Source organism: Tenrec ecaudatus, chromosome 6 (assembly GCF_050624435.1).
Source record: "Tenrec ecaudatus isolate mTenEca1 chromosome 6, mTenEca1.hap1, whole genome shotgun sequence".
Taxonomy (NCBI): Eukaryota; Metazoa; Chordata; class Mammalia; order Afrosoricida; family Tenrecidae; genus Tenrec; species Tenrec ecaudatus.
Window position 1 is genome coordinate 52,186,922 of NC_134535.1, and position 19,584 is coordinate 52,206,505.

At 40.3% G+C, this 19,584-nt stretch overlaps 1 protein-coding gene across 1 annotated transcript in view; it reads right to left on the minus strand.

The window, feature by feature from the left end:
- The window catches only part of NAV3 (neuron navigator 3), a 924,907-nt gene that overhangs the window by 718,296 nt on the left and 187,027 nt on the right, over nucleotides 1-19,584 (minus strand). Inside the window, exon 2 of the mRNA XM_075551244.1 lies at nucleotides 17,219-17,353. The gene's annotated coding sequence lies outside the window, so the exon portion shown is untranslated. The remainder of the gene's footprint in view (nucleotides 1-17,218; nucleotides 17,354-19,584) is intronic.

The window sequence follows — 19,584 nt, forward strand, 5'->3', positions numbered from 1 at the left end:
TCTTCCTGCATTCTGCATCATTGCATGTGGCTACAGGAGTCTGAGAAGGACTTAAGGACGAGTATCGCACTTCTGGACTTTTGGTGGACTGGGCTGGGATGTTTTCCTGATATATAAATCTTATAAGAGTGTCGCTGGATTTGTTTCTCTAGTCAATTCAGTCTAACACACTAGGGCAATTGGATATTGCTTCTATAAGTCAATGGGAGGGAAGAGAAGAAATCAGAGTTGGATAACAGAATGAAGGAAAACGGGGATGGAATGAAGGGCGAAAGAATTAAAAGATAAATGGGAGCGAGGAATAAAATAAATCATGGGACTTCAAAGATATTTTAAAAACTGAAAATAAATGGATTTTGTTTGAAACATGATTTGTAAAACATCAACAACAGTAATGGTTTTTGAAATGTACACACATTTCTGAAACAAATAAATTTATATTTGAATATTTAAAAAGAATAATTGACATGAAGTATTGTTCCTTGTATTTGACGCGGCAATTCTATTGTGATTATGTGTTTAGTGGTCTAGCAGTGAAGGAAATGATTGCTGAAGGACTCAGGAGAGGGAAAGCCTAATTACAACTGGATGAAGATGGGACGCTTCAAGAAAGCAGCGCCATGTTAACTTGATTCGCTGCTGTGTCCTCAGTGCCTAGCACAGTGCCCATAGCTTTGGTTAAGTATTCACTGAATCCTTAGCGATAGGCTATCCAAGAGAACATCACATGAAACTTTCAACACATGAACAGAGAATTCATATAAAATAAAATACAGCTTTTGAGAAATTTAAACTTGTTTAAAATGTCTAGAACGCCATGTGGAAGCAGGCAACAAATAAAGCAAAACTGTAGGAAGCAAGTCATGATGTACATCCAATGCTATACTAAGAATTTTATATTTACCCAGATGGCAGAAGGCAGTCATTGAAGGGTTTGATGTGGTGTTTCCCTCCAAAATGGGCAATACCTTCCCTAAAGAGGGCACCGGAATGATGTTGGGGGTGGGGTGCCAAAGCAGATACCTATACTTTATTCTGGATTATGGGTAATAGTACAAATGGTTTCCATTGCCAGAGGGGCACTGGGTTATTTTTTTTCCTTAAAAGAGGTCAATAGGTCAAATAAGTATGGGAACCTATGAATTAGACATAAATTAAATGAAGTTTTAGAAAGTCTTCTCCAGACCAAGATGTTTCAACCTTAACACTATTAACATTTTGGCATGGAATTCTTTCTTATAAGGGCTGACCTGTGTATTTCAGGATATTTAATGGTATCCCTGTCCTTTACCCACTATGAAACTTAAAAACTTTATCAGAAATTAACACATTTTACCTGTTGTCACTTCCCCTAGCTAATAAGCTTTCTGAATCATGATAGGGTGAAAGTCCAGGGAGGGGGGTAGATTAGAACACTGCTTCATAAAGGGAAGCGATACGCAGTAAAACTAAGGCACTGCCACTGGAGAGAGGAGCACAATCATAGATGTGATTGCCTTTGAAAAAGTAAATATAAACTGCCCAGTGATGGGTAGTGAATGCAGTATCAGAAATGATGCATGGACCAGCAATATTAGATGAAAAGTTGTTGTTAGGTGCCGTTGAGTCATTTCTGCCTGACAGCCGCCCTCTGAGTAACACACCACTCCCGGTCATGTGCCATCCTCATGCTTGTTTGGTGTTTGAGTCCAGAGTGGCAGCCACTGCTAAGCTGCCTTGTTAAGCGTCTTGGGCTTCTTCGATGCTTCTCTTCAGGCACCCATGTCCCTTGACAACATGTGCATAGCACGTGAAACAAACTCTCCCTGTCCTTTCTTTAAGGAACCTTCTGGTTGTACTTCCGCCAAGACAGATTTGTTTGTGCTTTGGCGGTCCATGGTTCCTTCAATATTCTTGGACAGGATCCTTCCACAAACACATCATGAGGAGTGGGTTCATTCAGTCATGGCTCCGGTTCTTGCCATGGGCTTAGCCACTCTCTAGATGCTAATGAAGAAAGTAAGCCCTGTATCCCACGACTCACTGAACGTACATACTATCAAAGGGAAAACCCGAGCATATAGACGGATAACAATTTCAAACAGTGATGACTGCTATGATAAAATGATGATTTTGATCGATTTAAGACTGTGAGGCTGAAGATCTAGAAAGAGAGAATATTAGTTTGATTTAGTGGTATTATCATTCAGCCTTTAGAGTTAGAAAATCCTGCCACTAGTTGGGTTAGTGGTTTTTAGGTATCCTCAAGTTAACTCATTGGAACCCCAGAAGAAAGCATTGCAGTTCTGTACCATTTTCACAATCATTGCTGTATCGGGGCCCATTGCTGCAGCCACTTTACCAATCCATGTCAGTCTCTTTTTTGGGGACCCTCTGCTTTGTTTTCACTGGCTAGCTCTCACATGTACATGAGGCCATTGAACATAATGTGGTTTAAGCTGAGCACACAGTCATCAGAATTACATCTTTGCAAGACCTGGCTTGAATCTTCAAGAAAATGACCCATAGTCACCCTTCAGGTCTGGAATTAAACTCACCCTGTGTTAGAATAATCAACCGTTTAAGATCAAAAAGGGCACATTTACCTAAGGATAAAGTCCTGAGCATTAAGGAAATGGCAGGAATGGAAACAGGAGTTTAGGGAGGAAGTTGGATATGAAAGTACTTTGTCAGTATTGCAGTGGATGAAACAAAATGTAAGAATCGTTATATGTAAAACTGATGCTCTTCTCTGTAAACCACCTAATTCTTAGGAGTTTTTGTATACGTTTCTTCTTTGCTTTGTAAGATTTTAAAGATATCTTTGCACTGGCTTTATCCAGTGAAAATGCGTTGCTTCCATGAACATTTACCACCAATCCCACTAAAATAGTCCTTGAAAACAGCAGTGTTTCCTCTGCCTATCACGATGTTGCTAACAAACGGTCTGGTTTAAGAATTTGTTTTATGTTGTGATGTATTCCACCAGGAAGACTGTGGTCTTTGATCTTCATCAGTAAGTGCTTCGATGCTCTTCACTTTCAGCAAGCAAAACTGGGTCATCTGCATGTCACAGCTTGTCAGGGAGACTTCCTCCAAACCTAATGCCAGGTAGACTTCATATGGCCCAGCTTCTCTTTTTGCTCAGCACACTGAAAAGTATATTGACAGGATGTAACCTTGACACACCCTTTTCCAAATTTTATACACCCTCGTTATATTCATTCAACTGCCTCCTCGTCACATATTTGGTGTATTATTTAGTCAATGCTTCTTGCCCTGTCTCAGTGCCTCTAATTAGCACAAAAGGACAGTAACAGTACTTCTTCATAGCATCATTCTGAGGTTTGAATGGGAAAGTATATGTGTGCGCATTAGGTGTGAATGTGTGTGTATTTGTATGTAATCCTAGTACATTGTCCTGCACATGTAAGCATACTTTACATAGTAACTATTATTATTAAAGCATTAAATGACATGGGAACCTAGTGTTTAAAAGCTCATTCTGAAATCATTCAGTGCTTATGTTTGTCATGCCTCTTTATTCCTTCAACAAATTTTCATCTCTTGCCCACAGTGTGGTTGACACTGTTCTGAGAGCCAGGGATCCAGCAGGGAACAAGACAGACAAGGTTCCAAGCTTCGGCACTAAAGCTGTTACTGGCAGTTTTATCGCTCTCCGCAGCTGGGTCTCTTCACTTCACAGCCTGTCTGGGTGTCTCCTTGATGTAAAATTAGCAAAATCCCCAACATATCTTCATACTGGTCCATTTGAAGGGCAACCCATAATAGTTAAAGCCGTCACTGGGGTCTGTGGGTATAAAGGGAATTAGACAGCTGTTTCTTCTCTACCGATCTACAATGACATTAAGTTTAAAGTTGAGAGAAAAAAATGACTTGGCTCTATGGAAAGCAATTCCATTCAACAATGGCAGCCAAACTGGAACCTTGCTAAAACTGCATCCTGGGGCCACTTGGGCTCTAAATAATGTTGTAAACATGGCCTCGTGGCAGCAATGGGAGGAAAGCCGAGAGCAGAGAACAGACAGGCAATGGACCTTTTTCCTCTCGATGGTTCCAGGAAGGAGAGGGCTGCTAATTGCCATTCCACCTCGGCTGCTAGACCTGTGCATCAGAACTGAAGGCTGGTGCACAACCTTTGTCACACACAAGAGCCATAGGAAGCACATGGATGAAACGGCTATCCCCGGTCCCCACCACCCAGAGATGCTGTTACCTGGTGTGGGACAGGACAGGGCCTTGCATATTAGAGGCTTCCAAAAGTTCTCTAGATAATTTTAAAACTATGTGACTGTTTTGTGAAACAATGAACTAAGTAAAGTGATCAAAAACAATTCAAATGGTATAGTTTGGGAAAGGAGAAAGATATACCTAAATCAGATAATTTAGAGAAAAGAATAAGCTTTATGTGTTAGTTACTCCTTACGAGGTCTTCCTAAATTAGAGTCGCTTCTTTTCATTCTAACCCTCCACAAAATACTGACTATTTTGATCAAACCAACTAACAATTGTTTGCAAATGAAAAGTAACTACTTTTAAAGAATTTGTCTGTTTCAGGTATGGCATACATAAATCAAACTAATGAAAAATAGAAATCCTTTTGTAAAAATTCTTGAAAATAACTTTATCCCTCAAATTTTATATTATCTTAATGTCTATAATCCTTCTACCACACTTCCTGTGTAACAGTTGCCCTGATAAAATTTCAAATATAGCAGGTGTTCTGTTCTAGGGGAACTGATGCAAAAGCCAAACTAAAAATAAAGTTCTTAGAGATTTCTGGTAAATAAAAGGAAAATGAATCAAGCAAGTTTTCAAGACAGTTTTCTGGGAGGAAAATGCATGAAAACATTAAAGAACAATGTTGATGTGTCACTTCTGACTCACTCATCAAGCAGGCCTTTCACTGTCCAATAATTCACATGATATTTCAGTGTTTAACTGCCCATTGTCTGATGTCAGAGAAACAGATGATGTCACCATTAAACATTAAGGATGCCTGAGTGAAGGCTATTTTTCAGAAGAAAATCACCAATACATTTCCATGTCATGTTTGTTCCCAACCTTCTTTATAAATTATAAAGAGGACTCTTTTTTTATCCCTGTGTATTCCTCTAGATAATTACTATAATGCAGAACAAAGTGATTGACCATTGTAGCAATAATTGACCAACATCATAAATTACTCAGATTACATTGAAAGATGACTTCATATACAAAATAGCTACAAATCCTGACAACAAAAACTGATACAAAGATCCAATGTTAATTTGAAATCAATCATAGATCTTAAATTGGAATGTATGTGAGATTGTATGTGGAATGTAACGTGAGATAGTAAAAAATGTACTGCAGTTCCAATATGTGCCAAATAGTATTAAATAATTATAACATATTATTATAATGACATATAATATTTTACAACTCCACATACAAAAGCTTAAGTTTTTAAACTATACCACAGTACTTTTTAAAGGAGGTTCTTACATATTTTTAGTAAAAAAAGAAAGAGAAAATTCCTTCATTCTTATTCCTCTTAAACAGGGGGCATTTCGCTAAAGGTTATAAAACCAGAAAGAAGGGAAAGTGGGCATATTTGTCATAAGAGTGACAGGACTTTCTAAGAATCACTATTTTAAAGCAATTTCTAAAACTCATTAGTCACATCTGTCCAGTGACATTAAGACCATAAGGAGCAAACTCTTCGCAAACATTTGAAAAAAGTTTTTCATCATCAGATCTGTATGTCAGTTCCCTCTAAAGTCAGCAGAAGCTTTCAATTACTCAGTCCACTCCAAAGCCTAACAGCTACCCAAACAAGTAGTAACCTTGGGAGAGCATTCACAGGGGAATCCATTATCTACTGAGGTAAATTTTCCAAGCCTGGCATTGAGTAGGTATGTGTGTATCTTTGCTAATTTTTGTTAAACTGAGCTCTTTTTCTTCCCACTCTATGTCCAAACTGTAAAGTCACATTTGTCCCATCATTTGATTGACACATGATGGCAGCAATATATCTTTTTCTATCAGTAGTTCTCCTTGGAACAAAGAACACTTCCTGACACACCTGAAACTCCAAATTGAACGCACTGCCAAGTCACTTCTGACTGATGGAAACCTATAGAGTAGAGTGGAACTGCCCTGTGATGATTCTGAGGCTAGAAATCTACATAAGAGCAAAACTTCGCATCTTTCTCCTACAGAGTAATGGATGGGTTCAAACCACTGACCCTGTGGTTAATAACCCAACATATAAACCACTACACCACCAGGGCTCCTTTTACACGACCACTGAGCTGTCCCTTAGCCTGCTAAAAATTTTAGTAACAAGTCCTTAGAATAGTGACATACATAAAGTAAGCCCCTATGAATTTGCTGCTATTGTTGTTAAATAAATGAGTTATTCACCATCTCCCCACAACGTAATATGGAAGACAAAGTAACTTTTATACATGTTTAATAGACTTTAAAAAAATAAACTGAGCTTAGAAACAGTAGATAAGTTGACCAAACACATTTGACTAGACTGTATTCTGAAATGCCATACCATATTGATTAAATGAATCACAGCAAGATAAGATTCAGGAAACTTTCCTTGTTCTGGCAGCTCCCCAATATCAATCAAATCAGAAACCAGTCTCCTCAGTGAAACTCAATCCTGACTAGCATCCATTCCTTTATTCAGCAGGGCAGACTGTGTTGTGAACAGATGGTGGCAATAACATTATTTTTATTATTTCTGCTCACATTTTACTTTCCAATAAAACCTCACGTTTCCAAACCAAGAGGTGAAGCCCAGTCTCCTCTCCCATGACTGAGCTGTCCTTTGTGCCTTTTTGACCTACAGCATAGGGTAGAAGTGAAGTTCTGGGGCACCCAAAACTAAGCCAGAAGATGCCTGTTATCTCCCATCTAAGCCTCTTGGAGCAACCCAGCTGAATCCAATCAACTCAACAAAACTGAGAGAAAAATTAATCATTAATCAGTTGTAGACTTAAGTCACTAATTTGGAGGATGGTTTACACAATAGCAATAACAAAAGTTCAGGGAAATGTATGTTCTTCACACTATATGCAAGCATTGCGCTAGTTTTTAATTATGGGTTACAAAACTTTCTTTGTGAAGAATAGGAATTAAAGTTATTGTCATCATTGACTAAACATGTGTGATGGCCCCAGGTTATAAGTCTTCTCACTCAGTCCTCTGGTGCCTAACAGATGAATTACTTACTGTCCTTTGATGATTCCAGAATCTACCTGCACTCCGTGTCTGAAGCTGTCAATCCATCTCACCCAGCTCATTTTGCTCCCCACTAACCTGTCTCAGGTTTAGTACGTCCATAATACCCAGCACTCCTCCATTGCAATAGCTGTCGTAATTCCAACTAAAGAATTACCTATGTGACTATCAACTTAATAGCAATGTTCACGAAAACAAAGAACTCCACGAGGAATAAAATATACTTTTGCTTATTATTGTATCCCTAAGATACGGCTCATTCCTCAGTACATGGTAAGAATTCAATTTTTCTTTGTTTAATTAATAAATAATTAAGAGTCACAGCTAATGACCACTAGATGAACTCCAGACTTCCTAACTTTGCTTTTGTCAGAGATAAACTACTGTGGATTCCAACGAGTTGTGAAAGTTCTAGGAAGGTAGGTGGGTTGGCTCTAGTTTGAAAGCCAGTTAATATTTCAGTAATGGTTTCAGTGATGACTCATGATTTACGGATGAAAAGTCAGTACATCAATAGCCGAGACTTTCAACTTCCATTTCCTCACGGCCAGTGACTACTGAAGCCCTCCCTCTGTTACTCAGCTCAGTTGTGGCAACATCACACCAGGGAGTGGTCAAATGAAAAATGCAGTCTTTGGAATCAGATATATATGCAGTTATATAGTAAGTCATGTCATATTGAGCAATTTACTTCTCTGAGTCTATGATACCCCATTAAAATAAAGTAAAAATACACAATAGCTTATCTTAATATAGAGCGCCACTGACTGAATTTCAGGGGACTTAACTATGTCAGTGATTAAATGAAACATTTCTGAAACCACATTTAAATATAGGCAGGTAACGTTAGGTAACACAGGCTAGCTGGAGATTCTTTTTACTCAACAAGTGATCCTAAACCAGCCCCTAAGTACGTCTTTAATTTGAATTTACAGTTAGATCAGAAGAGGTGCATTTGGTTCTTATTTGGACTTACTTAAGTGCTAGATAAAGCTCAAAGCTTTTTAGTGATTTAAAAACTGCACGTGGAGCAAGAAGAGATGATTGTGACAAAGAATTTGTGGCAAGTAGGGATGGGTAGGAACCCTGTGGTGTAGTGGTTATGTGCTGGCTGGGCAGTGATCTGCAAGGTAAGCAGTTCCAAACCACCAGCTGCTCTGCTGGAGAATGACAAGGCTTTCTACTCTCAAAATGAGCTACAGTCTTGGAAACTCAAATGTGTAGTCCTACCCTGTCCTATTGGCTCACTATGAGTCAGCATTGACCCAATGGCAGTAGGCTTTTTTGTGTTTTGTTTTGTTTGGGGAGGAATTGATACAGGGGCCCTGGTAGCATAGTGGTTATGCATAATTTGGGAATAGTTACTGCATAATCAGCAGTTCAAAACCACCAGCCACTCCAAATCAGAAAGATTTGGCTTTCTACCCCCATCAAGAGTTATAATCTCAGAAACTCACGGGCCAGCTCTACTCTGTCCTATTAGGTCCCTATGCATTGGGATCAAATTGATGGCAGTGAGTTGTTATGTTTTGGAAGGGGTGCTACAGTTGTTTCAATGTGAGAGTAAATTTACATAATATTAATAAGCAAATAAGAGTCATCTTTATGTCATTCACAACAAAGGGACTGCCTTATTCAATGTCAAAGAAACCAATTAGCAAGGTAAACACCCCGGTTTACATGAGCTTATTTACAAATCTGTAGTGAACAATTTCACATCTTTTCTCCCCATCAAAGATTCTACTGCGAGGTATGGCTGGCATCTTTCTCACTTCCAACCTAACAGGATCTTCCTACAAATTTGTACTCCATGACAGGGGCAGGATACCCAGCCAGCAAATTAGTGACATGCTCACTTGTGCTTACTAACTAACCTACAGTGAACAATTTTGCCTGCTATTCCTAACAATTTCATAGTTATGGTGAAACTCATGTGATACTGTTTACTACAAATTAATTTTAAAAAGTCAAGTAAAGCCCCGCTTATCTTACTTGTTGGGCAATCCACCTCTACCTGTATTCCAAAGACACCTAAATGTTTGCTTAATCACTTTATATCTACCCCTGGGATTACTTTTCAGGTTTGAAATTACAAATTTGAGAAGCAGTTTCTATGCCAGCGAAGAAATAATGCTTCATATTACACTGACTACAAATCAGAGGAAAATGAGTGACAGCCTCATTGTCAATGTCACCGAAGCTAGAGTTGACAGCATGCCAAATAGCTAAGTCATCCTCATCTTCAATCTATTATTACCAGTTACCTTTGTCCTAAAAGAATAGGGAAAAATTGTAAATGAAACCAGCACAGAAGGTGTCATAGAAATAAAGACATAAATCTTGGATTTGCGTATTGCCGCTTCCGAATGATAAGACTCTACAAACCCACAGAGCTCTTATCACTCAGGTCCTAAAGTTTATCTATTTATACTGTGTAACCATCTTAACGCTTAGAGATTGGAAAAGGTTTACAATAGAAACATTTAAAATTGAGTAAGAGCAATTCAAATAAAGATGTTTCAAACAGAGATCAGAAATCTGTCAGAAGATGGGATGAGAGATTTTGCCAAAAGGCGGTAAAGGAGTTCTACGAGATAAAATTCATCGCTCAGCTAATTTTTAATAACTTGTGTTGTTATCTTTGCAAGTGAGTTCTTCTGAGAGGTGGGCTTTGATGGCAGTAAACCCTAAGAAGAATGTGTTAGGAACCCTAACATATGAACCAGACCAAACTCACTGCCGGTAAGTCAACTCTGATTCAGCCACCCTACTCGAAAGAGAAGAACCAATCCATAGGGTTCCCAAGGCTGTAAATCTTCATGGAAACAAATTGCCACATCTTTTTCCCACTTCCATTAAGTGGACTCTGACTTTAGGAATATCTGATGACTAAAACCGAAGGAGTTAGGGAAGGAAACCCTAGAACAGAAGATTGCCAGTTGTTACTTTGATCAGATAAGGATGTTTTCAGTCCAGGAGGCAATCAGAGGCCAAGAAAGGTGATGCTGAATTACAAAGGGCAAGGCCATTGTCTTAAATGGCAGTTCTTCCTTTAGTAAATTTTATGAATGTCTTAGAAGTTTAGTATGCTATGTAAAATCTTTTTTTTCTATTTTGATAGAACCATTGAACACTTTGTAACACGATAAAACTAAAACACAGATATTTTGGGGTCAGAGTTGGATGGATGAGTGAGCAGCCACTTGACCCAGGCCCTGAACTCAGAAGAGAATTGCTTAGGGCTCAACACACCATAGCTAAGATCTTGAGTTTTTAGGCATGCTTGGAACCAACTTTCATTCTTCACTGTGCCTCACAAGTCACAGGCAACCTGGTGGCACAGTGGTTCCTCACGGAGCTGCAAGGTCAGCAGTTTGATCCACCAAGAAGAAAGATAAGGTTTTCTGCCCGCTGAAAGATTTACAGCCTCAAACCCAAAGGGGTGGTTCCCCTCTGCCCTATAGAGTCACTATGAGTCAGAATCAATTCAATAGCAGTGAATTTGGGAATTTTTGAGTTTTCACAAATCATATAGTCCGTTCTTCCCTAAATAGCTGTGGGTATGTGCATGTTGCATATTCAGCTAGTTGGTAGTCATTTCAAGCTTCAGTTGCAAGTGGATTGAAGTTTAAAATTCTGAGCAACATGTTTGCGGAAGGCTACTTTTCAAGTGAAAGCCTAAAATCCACTTTTGAGTCTACATACAGATTTCCCCTCCACTGAATTCTTTCCGGCTATTAACCAGCACTGTGAATAGTTGGCCCTCAGATTGAGTAAATCAGAAAGTGGATTACTTACTACCATCCCCCTAGGCAGTGCAAGGAGGGGCCAGCTAGCCTTTAGGATCTTGCTTGGGTGTGTCCTTAAAGGATTAGGGTACTAGAGTCCCATGGTCCTGAATCCTGTACCTCCACTTCATCTAGCATGGTCCCATTCCCATTTCTGTAGTCCCACCTGCAATTGGCATGCACGATCAGCCACCAATCATGCTTTTGGGATAGCTTCCCTTGTACTCCCATGCCCTACTTAAGTGGCCATTCTCTTTAAATCCTTGACACCATTATGCCATAAAGTTACCCTCCTCTTTCACAAACTCATTGAGATGCATAACTTCCTATTTCGTTGTTTTTCAGAGACCAGCAGCTACATTCAGAAGATGACCAGACCAAATCAGATTCAACTAGTTCTTGGCCCCACACATATGCAAAGCCTTTCAGCCCAAGAAACAAACTCATTAACACCTCATCTCTCCTGCTATACACAGAAAACCTCATACTTTCCCAGGGCACAACTCCCGCACACACTTCCTGAACACTTTCACAGTGATTTTAAAGCAGCATGGCCCTTTAAATCAAAGCACACTAGAGCTCAACCAAGCCTCTTCAGTCTTACCCCTTTGATGACTGTACAACCTCCTTGTTGCTATGGAGCTTAGTGGTTAAGACTGGGCGGCTACCCTCAAGGTCAGCAGTTTGAAAGTGCCAGATGCTCCTCAGGAGAACGGTGGGGCTTTCTTCTACTCCCCGCAAAAAGAGGTACAGTCTTGGAAACCTCCAGGGCAGTTCAACCCTGCCCTATACGGTCGTCCTGAGTCAGTCAGCTCGGCAGCAGTGAGTCTGCTTTAGTTTATAGCCTTCGTATCCACTTCCCTATATATCTGAAAACTGCCAGACTCCCAGATCTTCTGGGAGTCTGATCTAAGGACCTGTCGCCCTTGTTCCCTGCTCAAAGCTTAGGAATCATGTTACTTTCTCTTTCTCAAGGAACAGTGTCCATAAATTGAATTTCTATCTGTACTGGGAAGGGACCTTTTTTGGTTCATTTACAGTTCTGCATCAGGAAACATTTTTTTTTAATTTGGGCCAGAAAAAAAAGCTAATATTCTTTATTATACCTCCTTTAGGAAACAATGTCATCCCTTGAAGGGTCTGCCAGAATGAATTAACCCAGAAAGCTATATTCCAGTTGTCTTCCCAGCTGTACTGCTAAAAAAAAAAATCATTTAATCTTGTCCATGTAAAATGTGGGGAATTTGTGCCAAAATCAGCAACCTACACTTGGAAGAGCTGAAGGGAAAGCATTTCTCCTGACAATAACTAGCCCAAGTGTGCTAAGCAATTAAACCAATACGGAATTGAGCCTCGCTGACTTTGACCCTTGCAAGCTGCATGACTCGGGATATGTGACTTCATCTCTTCAGACCTCTGGTTTCCTCTACCTGGTAAATAGGAATGATAGTGTTTCAGTGACTGGATGGACAAGTTAACAAAATGGTTAAGAGCAGGTGCTGCGGAGCCAGCAGCCTGGCTTCATGATCCTAGCTCTGTCACATACTTGCCGTAAGTTATTTTCTCTCTGTTTCTCAGGGGTGCTGACGAATTTGTTTTAAAAGCAAAAAGCTCTAAAAGGTAGAGAGCCAGTTTAAACCCTAGCTTGGTATCTCCCATGCCACTGGAAACTGTCCCAACATGGTTCCAAGATTACAGGCTCCCTTGTATAAGCCAGACTCTTCCTCGCCGACCCCTTCTCAGATGTACCTGTACCACCTGTTCCAAGTCCTGGTTCTCCGGGGCACAAAAAATGGAATATTCTTGAGATACCGAAGTAGAACAAATTGTCCACTCCCCCCGCCCCCATTCTCTACCACCACCATACCCTCCTATCCTTTCAATCAGCCCTCTGATAAAAGTGTACCGGCTTGGATGTTTAGCACATGAGGCTTGGATATATGCAGCACATGAGCTCCTTTGCTTTAAATATCTGTAACAACAACAAAATACTGCATCGAGCTGATTCCAACTCAAAAAGATCTGAAGGGGACAGCGTAAAGCTGGCCCTTGTGGTTTCTAAGACTATACATCTTTATAAGGGCAGAAAGCCTCATCTTTCTCCCAAGGAGCAGCTTGTGTAGATACAGGTTAATATTCTTTAGATATTTAGATCATGTTAAGTAAAAAACCCAAAATACTATATGTGTGTCTCGCACACCAGACTGTAAATTCCCTGGGGGCAGGGAAGAGGCTTGTTCATCATCTTCATTCCACCACGGCTCCCTCTACAGGGCATCTACTTCACACGGACTCTAATGAATGAAACACCTTTAAAGTATCTAAGAGCCTAAGTAATCCCTCGATCATTATCTGTCCTTCAAATTATACCTCCTCATTCTCCACAGAACTGGACACATGGGATAGTTCTTGATTCTGTGTTAAGTATCTCACTTAACTCTTATTCTTTGTACATTGGTAATGCATGTAAAATACATATGGGGATAATTCAGCTTGTCAATAATTTTTCTCTCAATTCCACCCCAAAGACCAGCACTAGTACAATGCTTTCAAATACTGGCTGCTTCATAAACAGTTACAAATCCACAAAGCCCACTCTTGAAGACAACTGATTTTTGTTTGAGAAGACCAGCTGAGAGTAACCAGCCTGGAGGATCCCTCTGGAGCAGAAGCACCGTAAAACTAAAAGCAACGTCAGGGAACTCCTGATGCCCTTCATCTTTATTTTAAAGTTTAGCTGAACATATCCTTTCCCCATTTCATATATATTCAACTATTGTTGCTAAGGGCACAAGTTTCAGGGCAAAAAATGGGTTAGAATTATTAGTGTCCTAACTGTATTTTATATTTGGCAAATGACTTGTGGCCCATACTGCTTTGAATAATGTTTCCATATCTGGGGATACTGTCGTGTAATGAGTCCTAGCTCCTGAAAGCTGAAGACAAACTCAGGCTTCAGTCATACCCCTGGCAAAGGACCTGTGCACCACTAACAGATGGGCCCCTGGATGCACTGATGATGAACTGAGCCAAGTGTACTAACATGTTTGGGAGTGGCTCTCACTTGGCTGGTGTAGGACATGGATGGCACCAGCTTCCTGGGGAAGTGTGGTGGACAAAGAGCCCTGGGGGTATCAGGGTTATGCCTTGGGTTGCGATCCAAGTGCTCAACTGTTTGACATCACAGGAGAAAGCCCGGGCTTTCCACTCCCATACACAGAGTCTTGGGAACCCACAGGGGGCTTGATATGAGTCATCCCTGACTGAGTGGCAGTCAGTGTGGTTTGGGTTTGGTGGTTGCCAAGTCACGTTCCTGATGCTTCAGGGACACTGCTGTCACAGTCAGACGTCTGGGATTGCTTGCCTGGTGCACCTTTCCTGAGCAACTTCCCCACATTCCAACTGAGCTGCATGGCATCAACAAATACTCCAGGAAGTTTTGCCTTGAGTTATATCTTCAGATGGTCTATGGACCACCTAATACTCTGTAATAAATTACTTTCTGTCAGGATGGGTCTAGAGATTGCCAACTAAGAACTCTACATTCCCAATAACACCTCTATTCAAACTCTGACGCACAAGATGTCTTTGGAGTATGGATTTCTTTCTCTGTCAAAGGGAAATGCTGCAAAATGGGGACTGGTTCCGAAATTCTTTTTTTTTAAGGTTAAGTGTACATCAAGAAAACACCCCAACCTAGCAGAAATTCTAATAACAAGCACGTGACTGTTTTCTAACAGGTATTTTTTAACCTCAAACACATTTTGCTTTGTCAAAAAAGCTCCAACTTCATCATACTTCATTGTCTAATTAAATACAGTAACATGTATTTTTTTCTCAAACAATATTCCTTTTAAGTACCTGATAGCCAGGTTGACTTTTGGCTACACGAAGGAGGAGAATCCAAACTCTACAACAATCCAAGGCCCTGGTCAGACATGCCTCCACGCTCCATCCTTCTTTTACCTGATGCTGACACCATGATGCTCTACTTCTCTGCTGGGTTAGGTAATCCATTGCAATGACTAGACAGAACTCACAGGCAATAGTCATGATCAAGGGAGTTTATTAGGGAAGCTAGCAGGTTGCCACAAGCCAGAATCATCACATGTCAAGGATACAGTTATTGTTCCACAGAAACACCTCTCCTCACCAGCAGCCAGGTGTCTCTAGTCTTCAGCCCCAAGGGCCCACCTGCTGCTCTAACTCACAGTTCTACAGTGTCAGTGCTGTTTCTCTGCTGTTCCATGGTCTCCTTGCTGCGGCCCCTGGCCCCATGTGGTATGGCCTTGCTGCCTCCACCACTTCAGGCCTGCGTTTCTAATGTGCTCTGCTGGTATCCCTTCTTCCTTGATGATCTGGTGGATTCTCTCAGTCCTGCTTCTGAGATAGCCAGGGAAATGGCAACTATGCTTATGCCTCTATTCGCCTTTCACATGCCCTGTTTGTATACTCTTTTGGTCGTAGTTACAGAGACATGGATTGAAAACAATATTGGGAGATTTCACATCACTTATTAGAAAAAACGCATATATAAAAATGCATATGTTTTCTTTCATCTCTTTTTTTCTTCCCTCTTAGAATTTTTGATAATACTCTAAAATTAAACATTCACTATTTGAAATTTAAAACTGTAAGCCACCTTGAAGAAACAGGAAAACAGTCCTAGACAGGAAGGCTCCATAGATGGGCTTTCTCCGGGCGAGGTAAAGGAGAGAGGACGAGAAACTAAGCTGTTTCTACCTGTTCTACTGCCCTGAGAGAACCTCCTGGCAAGGCTGTCATATCAAATCTTATCTTACAGTCCTGGATGTGGTTTACTAACCTCTTATTTGTTTTCCACCTGACAGGCTGAGGAGCAAACTATACTGTCTAGTGTTGAGTGAAATTTTCATTTAACCTCCAGTCATCTCTACAGACTCTGTTTCCAGCAACTCAGCTATTCTCCCTACCCAAAATTGCACTGATGCAATGTAGAGCGGGTCGCAACATCAAATATTTACGCCCAGCCCCTTCCCTTTCTATTCCTCCATACAGAAAGTTCAACTAAGAGCCAGAGACAGAATTAAATTGTTAATGGACTGTATTTTAAGAAAAATGAAGATGCGAAAATTTGCCCAAGATCACTCAATTTGCACATATTATAAACAGGATTTAATCTGAGATCTTCCTGATTCTAACAGCCCCTGCACTCCATATCATTTTCTAATTCTCTTTAAATAAACATAAGTGGAAATTATATATTTTAATAATTTCTCTAGAGCCTAAACCTTAATAATTAAACTGTAGTTTCTGAAGCAGAGGTCACCAAATTATTAGCATCTTTGCTTTGTAAAAAGATTTGAATTTCAATTTCATACAATATCGAGCTTAAAGTAAATTTGGGGGAATAAGGGGTAACCAGTAGCAATGATCAACACATAATCACCTACGCACGCACCCCAGGGGGATGACCAACATAAACCATGGGGAAATGGAGATAGTGGTCAGCATAAGACATGAAAATAATAATAATTTATAATTTATCAAGGGGTCAGGAGGATGGGAGGGGGGAGGAAGGGAAAAAAGAAGAGCTGATATCAAGGGCTCAAACAGACTATAAATATTTAGAAAATAATGATGGCAGCATATGTACAAATATGCTTATACAATTGATGTATGGATTGTTTTAAGAATGATAAGAGCCCACAATAAAATGATCTTTCAATAAAAACTTAAAAAAGTAAATCTTGCATACTAACACTTTAACTCACCACTCTTTGCCAGACCATGATATCTGACATGTTGTTATTGTGCTAGAAACTACGCCATCGATATATGAAATACCATCAAGGTTACCAGTAGGGAGAGTTCACACAAAAATTCCAGACTAATAAAAACTTAGAAAAAAGGCCTGGTGATCAACTTCTGGGAATTATCCAATAAAAATTCTATAGAATATTGTACAATACAGTGAGAAAAGAATAGAGTGCAGTTTTAAGCAATGGTTTATTCTCTCATACAGAACAGTCACGATGACTCAGCATCCATGAGACAGCAATTAATAAGGCTGTGATGGGGGATGCAACTCCTAGTGTTTTAGTCTGGGCTCTCGAGAAAAGCAAATCCAGTGGAGGGTGGTGGGGTGGTGGTGGTGGTGTGTATGAGTGTGTCACACACGCACAGACATTTATATGTTAAAAATGGCTTACACAGCTGTAGAAGTGGGCAAGTCCAAGTCCAGGCAGGTTCCAATATGTAGGTAAGATGTAATACTACAGGTCCTGACTCAAGTGGTTGTGAGGGCTGATGAACTCAAGATAAGCAGGAAGGCCACAGGCTGGTAGCTGCAAAGGAAAGTGAAAGCAAGGTTAGCAGGTCAGGCTATGAATATGGAGGCAAATGAATCCAAGCTCAGCAGATCAGATGGCAGGCCACTGATAACTCTCAGGATTGCCAGGCTAGATGCAAGCTACTGGCTCAAGTCCAGCGATGCAGAAGTCAGTGAGCCAGATGCAGGATCCAGTCCCAGCTAAAAGCAAGCAGGTTTTTCCACAGGGCTCACTTACATTAGAAGCAGATCACATTCCTGAGTCTATTAATAATATCAGAGTCATGACCTGAGTAAGAGTATTCCATTCTACCCGAATCTTATCCCGCCATGGAGACTGACAATGTTATCATGACACTGGGTTAGGTCTGACTATAAGGGATAACTGAACTGTTAGCCTTCAAACCACTGAGAATTGTGACCCAGGCAAGTTGACAAAAAAACCTTAATTATCATACCAAGGGATCAAGATTGAGAAGGGCAAGGGGAAATGAAAAAGGGAAAAGAAAATATAAGGTGGGGTCATTATGAAGCTTCACAGGGACAACAAGGCACCTTAGAACAATCTCTTGAGAAAGGAATGTATCTATTGGCATCTTTAGTCTCCTCTCTCTCATTGGTCAGACTCAGGTCCATGAGGTGGTAATCAATCTCCTAAAACTTCCTGTTGTCTATGCAACTTCTGACCTTACATTCTGTGCAGGTCTGTCTCCTGAAGAGAAGATACTGTGAGTCTTGTTAATATAGACTTAAAGGTTAGCCTGGGGTATCAGTCACTCAGAGTAGACCTCAACTGTACATAGAATGTTTATGAGATGAAGCACAAGTTCCCACAACTTGGGGAGGCATACAACAAACTGTGTGTGGTGTGTTTGAATGCACAGAGATTTTTATGGCAATTCAATTCCAACAGTCTGCAATTCTTAAGAGCCTGGTGGGGTTAAAGATCTGTTGGAGGAAAAGTCAGTAAGTTACCAGCCAAAATCTCAAACTCAAAACTCTGGAGAACTAGCCTTTCCTGACCAGCAGTTTCCTTAAAAAATATTTTTTTAAGTATCTGTTGTGATTGAATTTTATTCTCCGTGAAGAGATGTATTTGACCATTTTTGGAAATAAGGTATTAAAGGAAGATATCAGCTAACATCTGGGCATACTAGAATAGGAAGGAGGTTTTCATGAAAACGAAGATACCCAGATGCAGGGAAGCAGCAGGACCCAATGGGGCTTTGCAGTGGCAAACCACGGGGCATCTGGAGCTTTGAGGATGAAGAAAGACAGGGTAGAGATACGCTTACAGAGCTTCCAAAGAATCAACAAGACCAACACCCTGTTATTGGACTCCCTGCTTCCAAAATTGTGAGACCACACATTTCCGCTGTTCAAAGTCACCCACCTTATTTTACTGTATTATGACTGTCTCAAAATGCCTTTATGCCCATGGAGTCCTTTAAATCAGAGGCAGCAATCAACTACTTATAAGGCTAGATAGAGATGGTGAAATAATAAAACCAAACTCACTGCCATCCAGTCAGTTCTGACTGACAGCATCCCTACATATGGATTGTGAGGCTGTCAATCATTTTAGAAGCAGACAGCACCATCTTTCTCCCGCAGAGCAGTTGGTGAGTTTGAATCACTGACCTTGTGATTAGCAGCCTGATATTTATGCCACCATGCCTCCTATAAAATAATAGTACTGTATGTTTGCATACATAATCGCAACAATGCATACTTTTGCATAAGAAAAATGGCATAAGGTCAAGGACAAATGAAAACTAGTCTGACCCTTAAAATTTAAAAATTAAAGCACAAAACACAAACAGACATATGCACACTCCTGTTTGTCGCAGCGGTTTCTATAATAGGAAAAAGATGCAAATGATCAAATGATCAAAACCCCCAACTGTAGAGATATATATAAATAAACGTTGACACACTCAAAGAGTGGAATACTAGGGCTCTTAAAACCAATGACAAGTCGATCGAAAACCTCATGACATGGGCAAAACTAGAGAATTAATGCTCAGCGAAGTGAGTCAGTCCCATAAAGATAAGTGTTTTATGAAATCATTATTATAAAGGCAAAACAAAAATAGTTCTCATCTCAAAGGATAAGAGTTAAAAGTCTATGCCAAGGCCTGGGGTGGAGGTGAGGACAGGTAGCAGCAGGAGAGGAGAGAGAAGGGACAGGAAGACAAGAAAAGAAGATAGAAAAGGAAATAAAGTCCACAAATATATGGGGGTGAG